This window comes from Scyliorhinus torazame, chromosome 14 (genome assembly GCF_047496885.1).
Source record: "Scyliorhinus torazame isolate Kashiwa2021f chromosome 14, sScyTor2.1, whole genome shotgun sequence".
Lineage (NCBI taxonomy): Eukaryota > Metazoa > Chordata > Chondrichthyes > Carcharhiniformes > Scyliorhinidae > Scyliorhinus > Scyliorhinus torazame.
This window is the reverse complement of record NC_092720.1, coordinates 74,319,303-74,339,964: the sequence shown is the minus strand read 5'-3', so window position 1 is coordinate 74,339,964 and position 20,662 is coordinate 74,319,303. Positions and strand designations below refer to the sequence as shown.

At 45.5% G+C, this 20,662-nt stretch overlaps 1 long non-coding RNA gene across 1 annotated transcript in view; it reads right to left on the bottom strand.

The window, feature by feature from the left end:
- LOC140389306 (uncharacterized) overlaps positions 1-20,662 on the bottom strand; it is a 135,323-nt gene that overhangs the window by 34,953 nt on the left and 79,708 nt on the right. Inside the window, exon 3 of the long non-coding RNA XR_011934334.1 lies at positions 8,095-8,214. This is a non-coding gene — a long non-coding RNA (uncharacterized lncRNA). The remainder of the gene's footprint in view (positions 1-8,094; positions 8,215-20,662) is intronic.

Here is a 20,662-nt window from a genome sequence, read left to right as displayed (position 1 = left end):
ACCGATGGGTGACTGATTGGGGTGAAGCACTGAGCACTGTGAGGAGCTGATGGCAGTGGGTAGGTGTCATTGGAAAATGCATTCTCTAACCTTGACCACTTATGGGAAGTCATTGACCCTTTTGCGGCATTGCAGTCAATGCAGTCAAGTCCTTAGGTTCAAACTATCATAATTCCACTTCCTGGCCATCTGCTCCTATTCCCAATGTATTTTGGGCCTCCTCCTGGAGGAAACATGGCGTGCCTTTTCCCTTCCATCTCTTCAATTAAGGCCTCCAGTGCTACAGCAGAGGACCTGGGAACTTTCTCTCTCACCTGTTGCTTCATTGACTTTCTTCTTTCCTTCAAAGACTTTCATTGATAGTTCCACCAGCTCCTGCAGCCTGAATGCAGTTCCCTAAGAAGACAGGAAAGTTGTGCTTCACACAAACATCTACGCTAAAAGATTTGTTTCTTCGGGATCGGTTTGCACGATTGAAGGAGCTTGAAGCGAAGTATGGGCTGGAGCAGGGGGAAATGTTTAGATACATGCAGGATCGAGATTTGGCCAGAAAGGAGATACATAGCTTCCCAGAGGAACCGGCCTCCACATTGCTGGAGGAGGTGCTGACGACAAGGGGACTGGAGAAGGGGGTAGTGTCAGTAGTGTACGGAGCTATTTTGGAAGAGGATAAGGCACCACTGGAAGGGATCAAAGCAAAGTGGGAGGAAGAGCTGGGAGAGGAGGGGGTTTGGTGTGAGGTGCTCCGGCGAGTAAATGCCTCCACCTCATGTGCAAGGTTGGGGCTGATACAGCTGAAGATGGTATACAGAGCACACCTCATGAGGGCGAGGATGAGCCGATTCTTTGAAGGAGTAGAAGATGTGTGTGAGCGTTGCGGGGGGGAGGGGGGCTCGCTAATCACGTTCATATGTTTTGGTCCTGTCCAAAGCTAGAGGATTACTGGAAGGAGGTTTTTAGGGTAATTTCCAAGGTGGTGCATGTGAAACTGGACCTGGGACTCCGGGCGGCCATATTCGGGGTGTCGGACCAGCCAGGGTTGGAAACGGTAGCGGAGGCCGATATCGTAGCTTTTGATCGCCTCGTTGATCGCCCGAAAGTGGATCCTGCTGGGATGGAGAGCAGCCTCTCCACCCTGTGCCCTGGCGTGGCGGGGGGGACCTGTTGGAATTCTTGACTCTTGAGACGGTTAAGTTTGAACTGAGGGGAAGGACGGAGGGGTTCTACAAGTCATGGGCATTATTCATTATGCACTTTCAAGAACTGGATAACATCGAACATTAGTTGGGGGGTTGGGATAGGGTTGGAGGGAAGGAGGGCTGTGTGTATTAGGGGTGACTATGGGTAATCCCTGATTCCTTTTTGTCATTTGTTGATGTAAACATGCGGGCTAATGTTTGAGGGCTGGTGGGAGGATGGGATCGTTGTTATTGTTATGGGAAGTGACATATTAGTTGCTGATTATTGTTTATTGTTGGTGGGTGTAAATTTGGGAGAAAAGTGAAAAAGGAGGAGAATAAAAATATTTTAAAAATGTTTTTAAAAATGGATCCCCTAAATGGATTTCCTAATTTTAGCACAGGCGACCTGATAATTGGCCACCTGTAAGTCCAACGTTCGCTAATTAAGGATAGCGAGCGGACACTTGATGCCCAATCAGAGGGCTGGCAGCTCTGAAGTTTCAGCAGTGCCACTGGGAGGGGTGGTTGCTATGATAATATAATCAGGGCCTAGTTTTAAGGCCGATTAAATTGGAGATACTAAATTTAAAAATTGGGCATATGAAAATCAAACACAGTCAAATCTCGGACAGGCCAGACTTGACTAAGGTCAAATATACAAAGTCACAGAAACATGTCTGGGCCTGTCCCATCAATCACCCATCAAAGATCATTGCACTCTACTGAGACCCAGCAGGAGATCATCGCACCCCATTGAAATGCACAGGCCTTTTGTTCGAAGCCCTGACTTTCTGCCACCTAGAGTTCCTGCCGTTACCTTAAGTGGCAACAGATTACATGTAAGCAACACCATGGAGATGGACACCTGGGGCCGAGCCCCGGTGTCCTGTCAGGCAGACATCAAGAAACCCACTGGGTATTGGGACCCCCTCCCGAGACCTCATTGGCTAGGAACCAGAGATGTTTCTGGAAAGGCGGGGAGGGAGGGGGATAAAGGTACAGATCTCACACCAGCAGCAAAGACTCAGTGTACGAGGTGACCTTGACCAAACCAGAAGGAAGGAAGGAAGCAAGGAAGAGACTGCCAGTGAGAACCACCTTTGTGAAGACGGGCCAGAGGAATCCCAGCGATCAGATCCATAGCCTACCAAGCCATCTTTGCGGGTAGTATACTTAATTCTGGAATATCCTCTTGTTTTATGTGGGTAATTTAAGGGTCAATCGTATTATTATTAATAAACTTATTGAACCTTTACTTCTGTTTGTCTTTTGTCCATCTTGCAACTAAGGGTACCTGGGTAAAACTTTGAATGATATACTGGTCGAAGTATCTGAGATTTAACAGATACAACATTGCTGATGAGGAATGCAGGAGAGCTCCCTGCTATTTTAACCGTCCCCACCTCCAAACCCACCTTTGCTGAAATTCTGCCTTCTGTGTGTGTAGATCTCTCTCTCCCCTCTCTTTCTCTCGAGAATTCTCTGATTCACAGGTTTAAGAATTAGAATTCTGGCTCATAGGTGTTAATGATTAGTCTTTAACTTTTCTGTTAACAAAATCAGGTGAGACAATTAGACCCTTAATTGCTAAAGGCTTCAAATTCTCCTTTTCAAAATTTGAAAATGATGAAATACACTCGTGCTCTTTTGGCTTATGAGGTTTATCAGATCCAAAATAAAATCTGCTTCCGGTATGTAAAAGCTTTAGCTTTCTCTATCACTGATTCTGACACACACAATCACTTTTTAATTTTCAATATATTCACTGTGTACTGTAGCATAACTAAATTGGAGACAGAACAATACAATTGATGATAGAATCAAGTAGTTCATAATAATCATTGTTCGTGGCGTGTTTATGGAGACAGACTGGGTGCAGGGAGGATGTTTTCCCTGGTTGGGGAATCTAGAACCAGGGAAAAAGTCTCAGGATACGGAGTAGATCATTTAAGACCGAGATGAGGAAAGATTTCTTCACTCAAAAGATAGTGAACTTGTGGCATTCTCCACCACAGAAGGCCATGGAGGCCAAGTCACTGAATGTATTCAAGAAAGACATAGATCATTTTTTAGATTTGATTGGCATCAAGGGGTATGGGAAGAAAGCTGGAATACGGCATTGAGATAGAGGATCAATCATGATCATATTGAATAGCTTGAAGGGCTAAATGGCATACACTTGCTCCTCTATGTTGATGTATAACTTTACCATTCATTGCCTGGTGGAGCTCACTGGATTACATGGAGCAGACTGTGCAATTCCCTGTCCCCCCTGCAGGTATGTCACCCTATCAAATCCAAGAAGTCAGCACAACACCACCAACAATACTCCAGAGTACTTCCCAGAGACTGCACTAGCAGATGTTCTTCAAATATCATATTTGAATGTACGCGGTATTATCTTATATGGCTGGATTTTCGCTGGTGGCGGGATTCTGTCTTTCCCGCCGCTTGTCAATGGGATTTCCCATTGAAGCCACCCCACGCCATCGGGAAACCCATGCGTGGGGGTGCGTTGCCGGCGGGAAAAGTGAATCGCAACAACCGGAGAATTCTGGCCATTATGTCAGATTGTGTACACTGCGATATTGACAATGAATTGGATTTTCTTTGTTTAGTAAAATAATATGCTTATTTTGTTAAATTAAACATGTGCCTTTTAGCATTACAGTTATGGTGCTGATGAAAACCAGCCTGGCTATTGGTTTAATGATATTTTCACCCTCAGAATTAAGTAATATTTGTGTTCGTCAATGTGCCATGAGCAATAAAAATTGAATCAAACACAATGTAAAAATGCAAATTTGTACTAGCTGCCTTAAGTGTTACGTTACTTCTTGTGTATATAAATGCTGTAGACCTAATGCACATTTATGACCCAGGAAAGTGCTGAGAAGTTGTTATGGTCACCATATTACAAAGTCATTACAGTTATTCATCCCATTGAACCCATTGTTCAAATCCAATTTTATTGAGCGTTGAAGTTATTTTATATCAATCACTTTTTGTGTTGAGAAACATATTCAAAAGCTGCAATCTAAGAAGCTTCATTAAATATAAAGCTAGTAAGTCTAATATTTTAATTAATAGATATGATCAGTGAATAAGTTGACATGACAGGGAAATATTATATAAATTATCATATAAATTATTATATAACTGATGAACCAAAACAAGAAATTTATCTTTGGTGATTTTTTTTGTGCTTATTAATCTAAGGACTGTTAATAATAAAAGAGAAAATATAGGAAATAATTAGCAGGTCTGGCAGCAACTGTGGAGAGAGAAACAGAGTTAACGGATGGGATTTTCCACACAGCCGCCATTGGCCTGCTGCGGAATCTTCTAGTTCCACCATTGTCAATGAGGTTTCCCATTGAATTGATGGCAGGAAACTGGGGTGCGCCATCAGAGGGATCACAGGATTCCGCCAACGTAAATGGCCGGGAAATTAGAGCCAACGGGTAGAATTTTCCGTTGCATGACTAATTTCCGTGGTGGGGTAGTGAGGGGGAGTGTTTCCTGCGAGGCAGACTGGTGGAGATTTGCACTATATCGGGTGACCCCAGCCCTATTAAATATGCACTGGGGGGGGGGAGGGGAAGTTTTGAGTGACGGGGCAGGCTGGATAGCATTTTTAAAAGGTGTCCAGACATACCCGAGTCACCATAAAAGATAAAAGGTGGATCTCAAGAAACAATCTGAATCAGGAAGATAGATTTCCTCGAAAACTGGAAGCTGGAAGAACCACCCGATAGATGCCGCCCCCCGCCCCCCACCCCCACCCACTGCCGCATGTTCCAGGGTCCATGGTCGGTGGAAGCCTCTATCCCTAACTCCGGACACAGCCTCTGGGCTTCTTCAAGTAAGTGCCGGCAGATACACAACACATTGGTCCAGTCATGTTCTGGACTATTGAGATTTCCCCCTAACGACATGGATGATCGGGCGAAGTGGGAGCGGGGAAATTCCAGCTTTAATCCGCATCCCATTGACAGGATGCAACTTGGTTTCACGCCAGCCTGTGGTGGAAATTGTGACTCACCATGGCAGACAGTGAAAGATCCTGCTGTCATCTTATATCAGTGTGAAACCAATCTTTGGAGCCCCCGCAACAAAATTCCGCCCAACATTTTAGGTGGGTGACTTTTGGGGTGAGATTTACTGGCTGTTCATGCCAGCGCTGGTGCACTGGCGCACGGGTTTCCCGTTGACAAGGGGTGCTGTCATTGGGAAATCCCATTGAGAACGGTGGGATTGGTAGATCCCACTGGCGGGCTGCCTCCACCGCCAAAAAGCACGCGGCGGGATGGTGGGTAAATCCCATCCTTGGCCTTAATGAAAGCAATATTAATCTGGTTTTCCCTCCACAGATGCTGCCAGACTTGCTGTGCATTTCCTGCATGGTGTTTTTTTTTCCGATTTCCAGCATCTTTGACCTGCTCATATGGACTCAAAATGTTAACTCTGCTTCTCTCTCCACACATGCTGACACACCTGCTGTGTTTAGCCACCAGAACTGATTCCTGGGATGGCGGGACTGATGTATTAGGAGAGATTGGATCGGTTAGGATTGTATTCGTTGGAGTTCAAAAGAATGAGGGAGATCTCACAAAAACCTACAACATTCTAACAGGATTAGACAGCGTAGATGCAGGAAGGATGTTACCGATGGTGGGTGTGTCCAGACCAGGGATGACAGTCTAACGATACAAGGTAGACTATTTAGGACAGAGATGAGGAGACATTTCTTCACCCAGAGAGTGGTGAGCCTGTGAAATTCGTTAACACAGGAAGTAATTGAACCCAAAACATTGTGGGCTAGATTCTCCGAATGTGAGGCTAAGTGCGGAGGATCCGTGGCGTTTTATGTGTAAAGAAATTGGCGGCGCCCCCTCACCGTTGTGGTGTCCGGTGAGGAGCTAGCAGCCGCGCCACATAAAATCCCCGGCCTCCATGAAATAAAGGGCTGGGGAATGGGCGGGTCCGTGGCTGCGCATGCGCACGGTGGCAACCTGCAGCGGTTGCACCGTACAACATGGCGCAGGCCGTGCACGGACCCGACCTGCCAGATAGTGCCCCCCTGAACACCCCCTTGCCGCGCCCTGGCCACCCCCCACCAATCCCCCCAGCCCTCGCGGAAGCCCCCACGGCCAACAGCACAGCTTCCGCCCGACTGGCGGCACTGGATACAGTCCGCAGCCACCGCGCTGGGTTCCCGCACGACTGAGACCATGAATGAACCGCATGGTCGTGAACCCGGCCCATCGGGGAGTGCAGCAGCTGTGGAGGACCTTCAGGTGACACGCTGAGACCGTCCCAATGGCATGCGACGCGCGCCACGGTGACACCGTTTTCGAGGGAGCGGAGCATGCAAAACGTACATCAAACAGGTGCCGCCCCCGATTTCGGCGTAAAAAGGGATTCTCTCCCAAATCGCCGATTACAACATCGGCGTCGGGGAACGGAGAATCCAGCCCTGAGTGTTTTCAAGAATCAGTTAGATATACCACTTGGGTCGAATGGCCTCCTCCTGCTCCTATGTTCTGTTTCTAGAATCAGCACATGTATACAAACAAAACAATTATGGAAAATAATTTCTAACTAAGCTCTCTCCAAGAAAATCTAAGTTGTTAATTTGTAAAGTATAATTTGTTGCAATAATCACAATCTGTATTTCATTGTTGACCGAAATCTGCCTTTTTAAATCTTCAGTGAGAACAATGACTTTCTTATAATTGCAGAGAGATGAGCACAGTTCTTCTGACTTTATTACGTATTCAGCTTTGTTAATGTTTTGCTTTATTTGGCTTTGGTGAGTCATCAACTCTCAGACAAATTTGTTTGGTGTTCCTGCTGCATGAGAAATTGTTAAATGAAAAATTAGCTTTCCACAGTGAATTAACTTCTATGCTGCTAAAGGTCAGTGTACTTCATGGCTCACCAGCATTTCAACCATCCAATTAAAAATAATTTATACAAGGGTGTAAAATATTGACTTAAGTAATGCTGGAATTAACAATAGATGCTGCTCTGTAAGTCAAAAATAATTCTCGAAAGATGTAATTTATGATAGACATTTGTCAGGTTCAAGTACTTTTTTTGTACTATATATTGCACTGTAACATTGAAGATTTTTTCCCCAGGAATCAATTTTTCTAAAAGGATGCTTTGTAAAGTATAACGAAAGTATGTAAAGGACCTAACATGTATGAAGAGTATTATATTGGTCATGAAACCGTGAAGGGTGATAATAATTAAAATACGTAGCAAAATCTTGCATTATGTGTCAGTCGCTGGACTGTTATTAATATTCTTGGGGGCTGGTTTAGCTCAGTGGGTTGGACAGCTGGTTTATGAAGTAGAGCAAGGCCTGCAGCGTAGGTTCAATTACCATACTGCCTGAGGTTATTCATGAAGGCCCTGTCTTCTCAACCTTGCCCCTTGCCTGGGGTGTAGTGACCCTCAGGTTAAGCCATCACCAGTCAGCTCTTCCCCTCAAAGGGGAAAGCAGCCTACAGTCATCTGGGACTATCGCAACTTTACCTATTAATAGTCTTGCATTTACCATGTACGCATAGTCTCATACAGCTGACAATGTAGCCTTAAAGGTGGCACATCTGATTATAACACAAATCATGACTGAATTGAATAATCATTCAAATGATACCAAACAAATGTATGATTTTCTGACTCAACTCAACGAACAAAAGAAGAAAAGGTTGACAGGACATTTTTTTAAATGTTGAAGACAATATATATTTTTCACAAGATGTTATAATAATAATCTTTATTATTGTCACAAGTCGGCTTACATTAACTCTGAGATGAAATTACTGTGAAAATCCCCTAGTCGCCGCACTCCGGCGCTTGTTCAGGTACACAGAGGGAGAATTTAGAATATCCAACTCACCTAACAAGCACATCTTTCGGGGCTTGTGGGAGGAAACCGGAGCACTCGGAGGAAACCCACGCAGACACGAGGAGAACGTGCAGACTCCACAAAGACAGTGACCCAAGCGGGAATTGACATCTTGCATAAAGAATATAATTATTGGAATCAGTTACAGTAAATCTAAAGTAACACTGAGATAGATTGGTGGCATTTTTATCCCAAATATTTTCACTGTACACATCTGTAATTGAGGGTAATTTGCACCTTGGTTAATTGTGTAAAACAAGTGATATTGATTCAATTGCCCCAAATATGTCTCTATTTCTCATTTCCATTAACTTCAACGTAAATTTGACTGGAAATCAGATTGTAAATGTATCCGTCAAATTTAACTGGGAATACTAAACAATCATATATTTAAAAAAATAGAAATTATATTTGTGTTTGAATTGAATGGTTTGGCCATCTTTGTCGGAATAAATTAGCCTGCTTAAAGCTCTCTAGATGAACTGTGAAATAAGAATAATGATTGTGATTGTCATGCCAAGCACAGGCCTGAAAGTATTGCAAACTTTAAAGTTTCATTTTTTAAAAATGGACACCAAATGTTGTTTAAGATGGCTGTAGCATATCATGTGATTTGGCAGTTCCAGACAGTCCTGAAATTCAAGCAAACATCCAATTACAAATGGACAATCACAGCCACCAGTGAAATTCACACATCCCTTTTCATAGCATTCCAGCAGTGCAGAAGAAGGCCATTCAGCCCCTCGAGTCTGCACTGATCCTCTGAAAGAGCACTCTACCTAGACGTCATGATATGAAATAGTTCTATATAAAATTACCAAATAATCAATATTTTTTCAAACGATATAATACCTTTATTTGGGATTCATTGTAACATCAAATGGAGATGCATAATGACACGGTGATAACAAGCAGGATTTTAGAAAAGTTTTATGAATCATTTCAAATACGTAATATAGGTTTTGGAGAGAGTTCTGACCTGCTGGCGATTAAATAAGCCAAGGTTTAGAGAGCAACTGTCAATCAACATTGATTATGTTTACAAAACAACACCTCGATTTTTAAGAGTTTATCTATTGATTTATGAGATAGTGGGGTTGAAGGCTGGTGTGGTAAATCAAACCTGTACCAGACTTTCTTTTGCCCTCTCCCCAACTTGCATTTTTCTTTATGCTTTTTGCCATCTCTGCGTTCTCTGAGGTCATTGTCCTCTTCCTCCCTTAGCTACTTTAAACTGCTGATCACCCAGCTTCCCTTTCGAGCCCACATGTCTAGCTGACATTATTTATCACTATACACTGTCCCCCCTCCCATCACAAACATGCACCATTAGCCCATCCTAAAAAAAAACATAATTGGTCCCTCTGTCATATCAAATTATCACAATCCCACCAACGTAGATTCCAATCCAAACACATTTTCCCCACAATTTCATTTTTACCACTTACCAGTTTATCTGCCACAGTACTTTAACAACTTTAACAAAAGCCACAAATGGCAACTTCTGTGGTCTGGACCTTTTGCATTTTCCCTTATCTTCTTTCTTGACCACCCCTGCCATCTTTGATGTAGTCAACCACACCATCTCCTCTAACATCTATCTGCCATTACCCAGTTCAGTGAAAATGTCCTTTCTTGGTTCCACTCTGACCTACCCAATAATAGCCACAGTATCTCCATTAATGGCTTCTTTTACTGCCCTCGCATCATTAACTCTGACGTTTCTCAAGGATCTATGTTGGCACCCTTCACTTCGCAACATGATTTAAACACATGGGGTTAGGTTGCACACGTACATTGATGACACTGAACATTTCCCCTCCGCCACTGTCTGAATCCCTTGTTTGGTTCTGTTTTTCAGGCTGTTTGGGTGGATTCTCCGCCGCCGTCACCAGCAGCTGAGTTCCCGATATGGCGGAGAATCATGTGTCAGGCAAAAAATGGCATCAGTGCCATTCTGATGCTCCAATCCCCAGTTGGCAGTGGCTGCAAATTACAAGCCCTATGCCAGTGGGAGGATGCAAATGGCTCATTTGAACCCATTTTCATCCAATTAACGGGCTGGACACCTGGTTCGCCATGCCTCCATGAAGCTCCGGTCCTCTTGGTGCAAGTATTTTTAAGCTTGACCCTGATGCGGTGGACCTCGCGGTGGGTCAAGGGATTAAGTATGTAACGTGAGTACCCCCAAAAATCATTGCAGGTCCTCCTCATCCCACAACATGAATCCTGTCAACCCCACCCCAGTCAGCCCCCCCCCACATCAGACCCGCCATCAATACTGTGCAGCGCTAGTATTAGCACTGTTCTGCCCTGCCGTGGACTCTCCTCAGCAGTTCTCTCCAGCAGATTCAGATGTGAGATCCTGGCCAGTAGATACACTTGCCTGCCAGCAGCTAGAAAATGGAAGATGCTCTCCTCGGTATTTTGGCACCAAAAGCACGTACATCCAGGGTGTTGGACGTCAAGGGTACATGCATGATCTGCTCACTGCTGCCGCTTATGGCCTGACGTTTGCACACATCCTCATTTACTTTGCATTTAAAAGGTGGAAGTGGCTTCCATTCTTAATAAAAATGCCAGTAGCAGGCATTGGGCGCTTATCCCACGATCAGGACCACTGCAGGAATGCCACGACCAATCGCTGTGCAGCCTTCCTGACACCCACCCATGGGTCATGACCTGCATTTTGAAAAACCCTGCTGTAATTGAGAGTGTAATAGCTTCCAGACGGCCAAGAGTCTGGATTGTTTATTTTCATTTCCCTTCACGCTTGAATCCATCTCCAGTGCCCTGCTGTGAAGCAAACCGCGATGTTTGTAAATATCTAGCGGATATGTGCTTTCACTTCCTCTTTTTTTCAGCTGAAAGCACTTAACTGCTTTTGATCTGGTGCCGCCCTGTTAATAAACATTATAGTCAGGTTCACAGCAGGGTGCATTCAAGGAAGATGAAAATAAACAGTGATTTTTTTCACCGTTTCTGCCTGGACTGCTCTTTAGCTTCCAGGCAGGAGTGACTGATGGGGGAGTCTCTGATCAGGGATCTTTGATATGTTGAGAGTCTCTGATGGCGGTGTCTCTTATATTGGGGTGTCAGATATGGGGGGTCTGATAGGAGGATCTGATAGGGGTCAGGTCACTCTTATGCATACTTGCTGTTTGGAGAGGTGTTGACTCAGCAAATCCCATGGCGGTAGGGGAGGGAGGATGCCCCTACTTGTCAGGAATGATTTGCATTGTGGTGGGGTGGGGCCAAGCCACCATACCTCGGCATCCTGCTTATAAAGGAGAGAGTAAATCAAGCAAGAACACCTTTCTGTTTACGGATGAGTGCTGAGAGAAAATTAGCGCTTTTAAAATTAACCACCCTCCTGTCCATAATAATAGTTCATTCTGTAAACCAACTTACTATAGTGGGCGTCATAATCAAACTTAACCCAGTTCTTACCTGTTCAGGTGTAAGAACTGTGGCAAGTATTTTTCCTTTTGTGGGAGTGTCTGTGGAGCAGGTGTGCGAGCACTAACTGCAGCGTCACACCACCACCCATAGAATGTCCACCTTAGCATGTCTCAGCGATTGAATTGGAATTTTTCCTGCTTTGTATGGTAACAATACCAAAGCATATAATGCATTGTAACATGGCATAATTGGGAAGGCACAAAAATATTTTCAAACTTTCACTTACTCGACTAAAATAAAGCATGAAATCCCTGAATTTCTTTTGGCTATAATGCTGATAATTACACTGAGATCAAGCCCTGGGGTCCCTCCAGCAGTGTCTGAATCAGAGTTTGTGGGATCAGTGGGAGGACATCTCATTGATAGATACAAGAACCATTATAAGTACCTCTTTATCATCTTCCTGCCCGATGCTCGCAGAAGGCTTCTCAATTTCACACCCTTGGTAGTGGAAGATTACTCATGCTTCACCCCTGCCCCTTCCATTTCAACCACTTTTACCTCGGTCCCCTCAACAAGATTAATAATGTGAGTAACATTAAAGAAATTTTCTCTGAAATCTTTAGGGTTCTAGACCAGTGTTCTTCAAACTTTTTTTCCGGGGACCCTTTTTTATCAACCGGCCAACCTTCGGGACCCAACCCGGCCGACATTCGCAACCCACGCCGGTCGACCTGCGCGACCCAACATTTTCTCTTACCTTGTTTGCTGCTGACAAAAATGGAGGAAATGGTTTTGGGTCCCTTTGGCCTTCGTACACGCTCCTCCAATGGAACCTGTTGGATGAAGGCGAAGCCTTCCGGTGTCGGAAAGTATGGAGTCTCCATCTGTCCAAAGTTCTGAATTTTTTTCCTGTAACTTTTTATCAAATTAACCCCCCCCGCCCCCGGACTTGTAAAAAATAATAAAATGAACAAAATAAATGAAAAAAAAAAAAATTAAATGAATAAAACCCCCCCAAACTTGTAAAACAAAAAGCTGCGACCGTTTAAAAAACAAGCGGTCGCACTGTGCATGCATGCACGATCTTCGGCGTGCATGCGCAAAGTTTTGCACATGCATGCAGGTGATCTAGCACGCATGCCCAATGCAGCCGCATTTTTTTTGACATGTTCGTGGCCATTTTGATGGCCCCTTGCAGCCAGCGTTATTAACAGTCGGCTGCTGCGGCTGTTGCACGCAGATTTGCACGATCGGGAGCGCTGCGACGGACGGCTCCGCGACCCTCCAGACACCCGCCCGCGACCCACCCGCGGCTCATGCCCCCAAGTTTGACAATGCCTGTTCCAGACTACTTTGCTCCGCCTGGGCTTCCACTCACTGAGTGCTAGACCCACATCAGGTCTTCTGCAGCCCAAAGTATTCGAGTGTCCTTGCTGGTTTTGCTCTCAATTACTTAGCCATACTTGTGGAAACTCTCATGCATCCTGGCAGCTTCATCATGTCTCTTACTGTAATTTTGGTTGGGAGGCTTGCAAAATCCCCAAGAACCTTGGAGCTGAAAAGTTTGCTTTACAGTAGATTCCAGTAAAACATTACCTTTAATGTATTGCATTTGCTTGTATGCTATTTGAATGCAAGAGCAGTCCCATTTTTAAAGTGAATAATTGCCTCTGATAAAATGATAAAATAATGGACAAAAGAGAGAATTTTCTCATCTTTCTGCACAGTGTCGCAGCGGGCGTGATCCGTCGCATTTTTCCGCTCATAGTTTAAAAGATAGTAAGAGGCGGTCCCATGATGTCACAGCAGCCCACCCTGCCAGTAGCTTAGGTTTTTAGGACACCCCAATCTAAAAAGCAAAATTGAATCCTCTCCCCAGGAACCCCCGATGCAAAGTCCACCCATCCCATGGCAACGGCCCCCCTCCCCAATGGACACAGTACCCCTCCTTCACAGAACACCCCCTCCTAAAAAAACACCCACAGAATTGCCCTCCCCCCCTTCCCCACCATGGGACCTCCCTCCCCACCATGGGACCTCCCTCCCCCGTCCCCCCAACCACAAAGACTCCCCTACAGACACTGAACACCCCCACACCCACGGAACTCCCACCCATGCAACACTCCCCCCTCATGGCACACCTCCCGGCACTGTCACCTGGCACTGCCCACCAGGGGAAAGTGAAAGAGGGTAAAGCCATGAGGCAATGCCAGGGGTTAGTGTCCGGGCATGAACATCTCCCCTAGCCCGGGGACTGTACTGACCTCAGTGTTTCCGAGTGTTTTCGCCAGGTGCACATCATGGGAATCTGGCTGATTCACGTCGGCATGTCCTCATATTGATGTGAATGGACAATTTAACATGGTTAGGGGGGGGGAACTATCAGGAGTAAAGGCCTGATAATGATACTTAAACATATTCAAATGGGAATCCTGACATTAAAAGTCGGTGTATTCGTTACGCCATCAGCAGGGGAGTGGTGACAATGGCAACAGGAATTCCTGCCAGCATAAACCCATTTTGTGACTCCCGTGGGATTGTCCACCCCCTGCGGCCAATGCCCCCCAAAATGGGAGCAGAAGACCCCCCCCAAAAAAAAATGTCTGCTGTGAAATTTTCTGCGCTTTTCAGAATTTTAAGAACTGAATTTCTTCCACAAATTCCAATATATTTCCAACCTCGAGGCAAAGAAAAAAGTGCGGAGGATATGTGAGCTTTGGTAGGAGGAACAGACATTCTAATCACTATTTATATCTGCTTACCTCCACCAAACACATTGAAGGTTTACAATTAAACCTTGGTGCAGTAAATTACTTCTATTTTGATTAACGCCAACTATTACCATCCTGTTGCACAGTTGGCTCAATTGTTACACAGTGAGTAGACCTCCAGTCAGTTCTTCTGCGTGCCAGTTTATCCATGCCAATTCTGTTCAATAATTAGCACAGGATTCTGCATAACAATTCGAACTTAAACATTCAACTATTTTTGAAGGAAAACATCACACAAGCTTTTCAAGTTCAAAAACAGGGGCAGCACGGTGGCGCAGTGGGTTAGCCCTGCAGCCTCATGGCGCCGAGGTCCCAGGTTCGATCCTGGCACTGGGTCACTGTCCGTGTGGAGTTTGCACATTCTCCCTGTGTTTGCGTGGGTTTCGCCCCCAAAAGATGTTCAGGCTCGGTGGATTGGCCATGCTAAATTGCCCCTTAATTGGAAAAAAATTAATTGGGTACTCTAAATTTATTTTTTAAAAGTTCAAAAACAGATGGGGGCAGACGAGTTTGAGCAGTGGTTGTAAATACTGCTTAACTTCCGAACTTAATTGCTGAAAGTGAAAATGGATTTAAAAATGAACAAATCACAGGGTTTAACTTTCAACTTGGGTGGGGTTTTAAAATGGGAAAAGTTGGCGGCAGTTATACACTCAGCCTGATTTTTCATTCCATTGACATCAAAGGGAGGGTGATCTGATATAATCTGTTTATACACCCCTGCCAAATTGGCACGTTGTGACCTATGTTTTTTGTGTTTTAAGACACAGAAACAGGAAACCATATATTATAAGTGGATAGCCCTGGGCTCACTCAAAAACTGGGAAGTCCAGCGGACATGCTTGGGGTTATCTTCACAAAGGAGTGTTTGGTAACTTCAGAAAAAGTGTTTACATAAATACAGCACAATGATGTCAAATAAACAGCATCAAACATTGGTGGCACTGAAAATGGCGCATAACCTCACCCTCTTTCTCCAACCTGAAGTATAAGATTTGCCAATATGCTGTTGTGACAGGCCTGCTTTTGCTTCACTAAATTTGTCGGAATAGGAATTTATTTTTGAGCTCTTTAATTAACAAGATACATAACATTCCACTTGTCCTACTTAATGCACTCCACACCAACTAGTGGAGTTAAACAAGACAACTCATCTTTTTTCTCACTGCATGTAGCACTAGCATGTAGCTGTTGCAGGTTTTCATAAAATAGTCAATAATAATACAATATCAGCTGTAAGGCACTGCTGTGCTTGGTGCTCTATTAATAACATTGCCTCCACTATCTACATTCAGCTATTGCCTGGAGGCCTGTGAACTCCCTGGAAAGGTCAGTGTTGTTTATACTGTATGCTGGCTGCATCCGATTGGTACAAATGGGTCGGTGAAACCCATTAGCAGGTTCTGGAAAACAGTTTCTGTTTGTGCTGGAAAATTAGTTTATGCGCTGACAAATGAACTTCTCCTTTCGTGTTTGTTGCTCAGTTCTGTAGCTGTTTCCAAATTATGTTTGTGGGTTTTGATTTACAACTCTGAACACAAACCACGTCATATTTCATTACTTCTGAAATAGAATACCATGGAGAGCATTTTATAATGCAGCTCTGACATATCCGAAGCAGCACCAGATACATGTTTCAGTCAGAGTAGGCTAACAGATGATTTAAGGATTCTGTGGAGTAAAAACTGCAACAATGTACATTTCTGTGTTGCCTGACAGAGACCATTCTGCTCAGTTGCGTTTTAGGAAGTTCACAGACGCAGCAATGACAAAGAAGAATACAAAACAAAATATCATGATTACTTTACAATACATGCATTCCAGGAGCATAGAGATAATCCCTAAATCCAAACACACTCATTTCACAAGAATTAAAAGTAGTCTTTTCTTAGGCTATTCAGCAAGAATCAGTCTGCTGTGTAAAATTGTAATTTATGTAGCAGTTTTACTAATGTTAAGAATATAAGACCATATAGTCTTATATAGTCCATGTGACATTATCATAAATGTAGAGAACTGTAGGGGTTAATGTAATGTCTAAATCAACCACTCGAGGGAGCTAGATGTACAATTATATAAAAGGCATCGATGCTCAGCCTTGTGGGTGAGAGGTTGAGGAGAAAGCGAGAGGACAAACTGAATGAAACAATGTGAGTGAGAGCAGATCATAGTTAATGTAATAGTGTAGAGATTAGTTGTAGATGAGTGTAGATTATATGTTTATTTATCAACTATATTATATAGGAGAAATTGTCAAATCCAATTAAGTAGTTTTAATAAATTTATAGCTTTGTTCAAGTTGAAAGCTATTTGTGGTCTTTATGAACACGACGCCAACCATCCTTAAAATTAGCAACACAAAGTACACCATAGACCATTCAGCCTGCTCACCCATTTAATAAGATTGTGGCTAATTTAACACTCACTAAGTACACTTTCCTTCCTTATCTCCATAAATCAATCCCCCGACTGATTAAAACCTATTGATCGCAGCTTTGAAATTGTTCAAGGACTCAGTCTCCACAGATTCCTGGGGTAAAGAATTCCAAAGAATTCTTCCTCAAATCCGTCTTAAATTAGCACCCCCTTATTCTATGACAATGTCCTTTGATCCTACTCTCTCCCATTGGTGGAAACATCCTCCCAACATTTACCCTGTCCAACCCCCTATGAATCTTATATGGCGGCAGCAGCGGAAAGGCTGGCACCTGTTTTCTCAGGAAGTCTCGCACCTGCAAATACCTAAAACCATTCCCTGCTGGCAATTTAAAATTATCCTCCAAAGCTTTCAAGCTGGGAAAGCTACATCTATAAATAGATCCCCCACCCTTCTAATTCCTGCCCTCTGCCAACTCCGGAATCCGCCATCTAGCCTACCCGGTACAAACCTGTGGTTATTATAAATCGTGGTCCAAATCAATGCTCCCTCCACTCTCTTATATCTCCTCCATTGCCCCCAGATCCTCAGAGCCGCCAGTACCACCGGCCTTGTGGAGTATCGGGCCAGCGAGAACGGCAGAGGTGCCGTTACCAGTGCTCCCAAACTGGTGTCTTTATATGACGCCGCCTCCATCCGCTCCCATGCCGACCCCTCCCCCACTACCCACTTCCTAATCATGGCTATATTAGCCACCCAGTAGTAATTGCAGAGGTTCGGCAGCGCCAACCCACCCTCCCCTGACTGCGCTCCAGCAACACCTTCTTCATAGGTGGGGTTTTACTCGCTCACACAAAGCCCAAAATAATCTTATTCACCCGCTTGAAAAAGGCCTTGGGGATGAAGATGGGGAGGCACTGAAAGACAAACAGAAATCTGGGGAGGACCGTCATTTTCACGGTCTGTACCCTCCCCGCCAGTGATAGCAGGAGCATATCCCATCTCTTAAATTCCCCTTCCATTTGTTCTACCAGCAGGGATAGGTTTAACTTGTGCAGTACCTTCCATTCTCGGGCCACCTGGATTCCCAGATACCAAAAGCTCTTTCCTACCATTCTAACCGGCAGTGCTCCCAGTCTCTTCTCCTGTCCTCTTGCCTGGATCGCAAACATCCCGCTTTTCCCCATGTTCAATTTATACCCCGAAAAGTTGCCAAATTCCCCCAAGATTCGCATTACTTCCCCCATCCCCTCCAACGGGTCCGAAATGTACAACAGCAGGTCATCCGCGTAGAGCGAGACCCCTCCACCCCAGCCGGGGGTCCAACTCATATAATTTACTATAAAAGTCCTTAAACACCTCATTCACCCCCACTGGGTCCAGGACAGTATTCCCGCCTCTACTCTTTACTTTACCTATCTCCCTGGTTGCCTCTCTTTTCCTGAGCTGGTGCGCCAACATTCTGCTTGCCTTTCACCCATACTCATAGATCCCCCCCCCGCCTTCCTCAACTGTTCCACTGTTTTCCCTGTGGTCAACAGCCCAAACTCCGCCTGTAACCTCCGCCGCTCCCTCAGTAGCCCCGCGGCCGGGGCCTCCAAGTATCTCCTGTCCACCTGGAGTGTCTCCTCAACTAACCTTTCCCTCTCAGCCCGTTCCGCCTTTTCTCTGTGGGCTCGTATCGAGATTAATTCCCCTCTGACTACTGCCTTCAAAGCTTCCCAGACCGTCGCTGCAGAGACCTCCCCCGTATCATTTGTTTCCAGGTAGTTCTGGATGGACTTTTTAACCCGCCCACAGATCGCTTAGTCCGCTAGCAACCCCACATCCAGTCTCCACAGCGGGCGTTGCCCTCTCTCCACCCTAACCCGTAGATCCACCCAGTACGGGGCATGATCCGACACTGCAATTGCCGAGTACTCAGTATCCACCAACTTCGGTATTAGCACCCTGCTCAGAACAAAAAAGTCGATGTGAGAGTATACCTTGTGGACATGTGAAAAGAAGGTAAACTCCTTCGTCCTCGGCCATGCAAACCTCGATGGGTCTACTCCCCTCATCTGTTCCATAAAACCCTTCAATTCCTTTGCCGCAGCCGGCCTCCTCCCTGTCCTTAAATTTGACTGGTCCAATTGCGGATCAATGACTGTATGGAAGTCACCTCCCATGATCAGGTTATGTGACTCTAAGTCTGGGATCTTACCTAACACCTGCCTCATAAATTCCACACTATCCCAATTCAGAGCATATATGTTCACAAGTACCACTTGTACCCCCTTCAGCTTCCCACTCACCATTATATACCTACCCCCCTTGTCTGACACGATTCTCCCTGCCTCGAATACCACTCGTTTGCTGATCAAGCTACCCCCCTGGTCTTTGAGTCCAGTCCTGAGTGGAACACCTGGCTAACCCACCCCTTCCTCAATCTCATCTGGTCTGTAACCTTTAGGTGTGTCTCTTGTAGCATTGCCACGTCCGCCTTCAGCTCCCTCAAATGCACGAACACGCGAGCCCTCTTGATCCCCCCCCCCCACTGCCGACTAGCCATCATCCTTTTTAGGCCAGCCTCGAGTTCGCACCCTCCGCTTCCTCGAGTCCTCACTCGGGCAGTCGCCGTTCCCGACCTCCCGTTTGTCTCCTAGTAACAGTTCCTCCCCTGTCAGCAAAGCTGCTCCCCCCTCCCTCCGCCCCTAGCAACAGCACTAGAAACCCAATCCTCCAAGTCAAGCTCCAGCTTAACACCTGCTCCCCCCCACTGCGCTTCCGAGAGTCAGCTGACCCATGCTGACTCGTTAGCTCCTGCCCCTGGCACCAAGCAGTCTGCCTCCCTATTGTTCTCTCCTCTCCCCCCCCCACATGAATAAACATTTTAAAAGCATCACATTCCCCAGTAAACAAACATCAGAAACAACAGTGAAGAAACAGTCACTTTAGAAAAATAGTCACCCAAAAAGCAGAACCAAATTCAAAGCCCATCCCCCCCTAACAAGGTCCCTGCAAGACAAAGCAACCTTTAACCATCCACACAGCCCATTATTTCACATAGAGCTACTTAAATTTAAACAATCCAGCACCACAAATCGCCGCCACAGTACTTGTCCAAGGCTTCAGTGACTTTTAATTCGCCTCCAGCTTCATTTCTTTAATAAAGGTCCATACTTTGTCTGGCGTTTCAAAGTAGAAGTCCCATTCCTCATGTGACCCACAGGCGGGCTGGGTACAGCGTCCCGAACTTCACCCCCTTCTTAAAGAGGGTCGTTTTTGCCCGATTGAACCCAGCTCGCCTCTTGGCCAAATCTGCTCCCAGGTCCTGATAGATGCGCAACTCACTGTTCTCCCACTTGCTGTTCCGTTATTTCTTAGCCCACCGCAAAAGTGTTCCTTGTCCATGAAACGGTGAAAACGTACCACCATGGCCCTCGGCGGCTCGTTCGCTCTGGGCTTCCTCGCGAGGGCTCTGTGCGCTCTGTTCAATTCCAGGGGTCGAGAGAATGCCCCAGCCCCCATCAACTTCCCCAATATATCCGTCACATAAGCCCTCGCTTCCGATCCCTCACTGCCTTCAAGGAGGCCACAATTCTGAGATTCTGCCTCCTGGACCTATTCTCCAGGTCTTCCAGCTTCTCCTGCATTCTTTTCTGGCGGTCGTTCATCTTCCCCACCTTGCTTTCCAGCACGGTTATATACTCCTCGTGCTCGGACAGCTTTTGTTCCACCTCCTGGATCACTCTCCCGTGGGTTTCCTGATTCTGAACCATTTGATCAATCAAAGCCTTAATCAGGTCCAGTGTGTCCTTCTTCAGCTTGGCGAAGCAATCCTCGAAAAACGTCACCAGCTGCTCCGTCGACCACTGTGCCATCAGCCCGCGGCCCTGCTTCTCCGCCATGCTGTCCCGTGTTACCAGCTCTGCTCGCGTCTCCCTTATAGGACTTTGCCGTCTCACACGGCCACTTCTGGTCCAATTCTCCATACACCGGAGGGGGATTTCTCCTCACTGTCTCA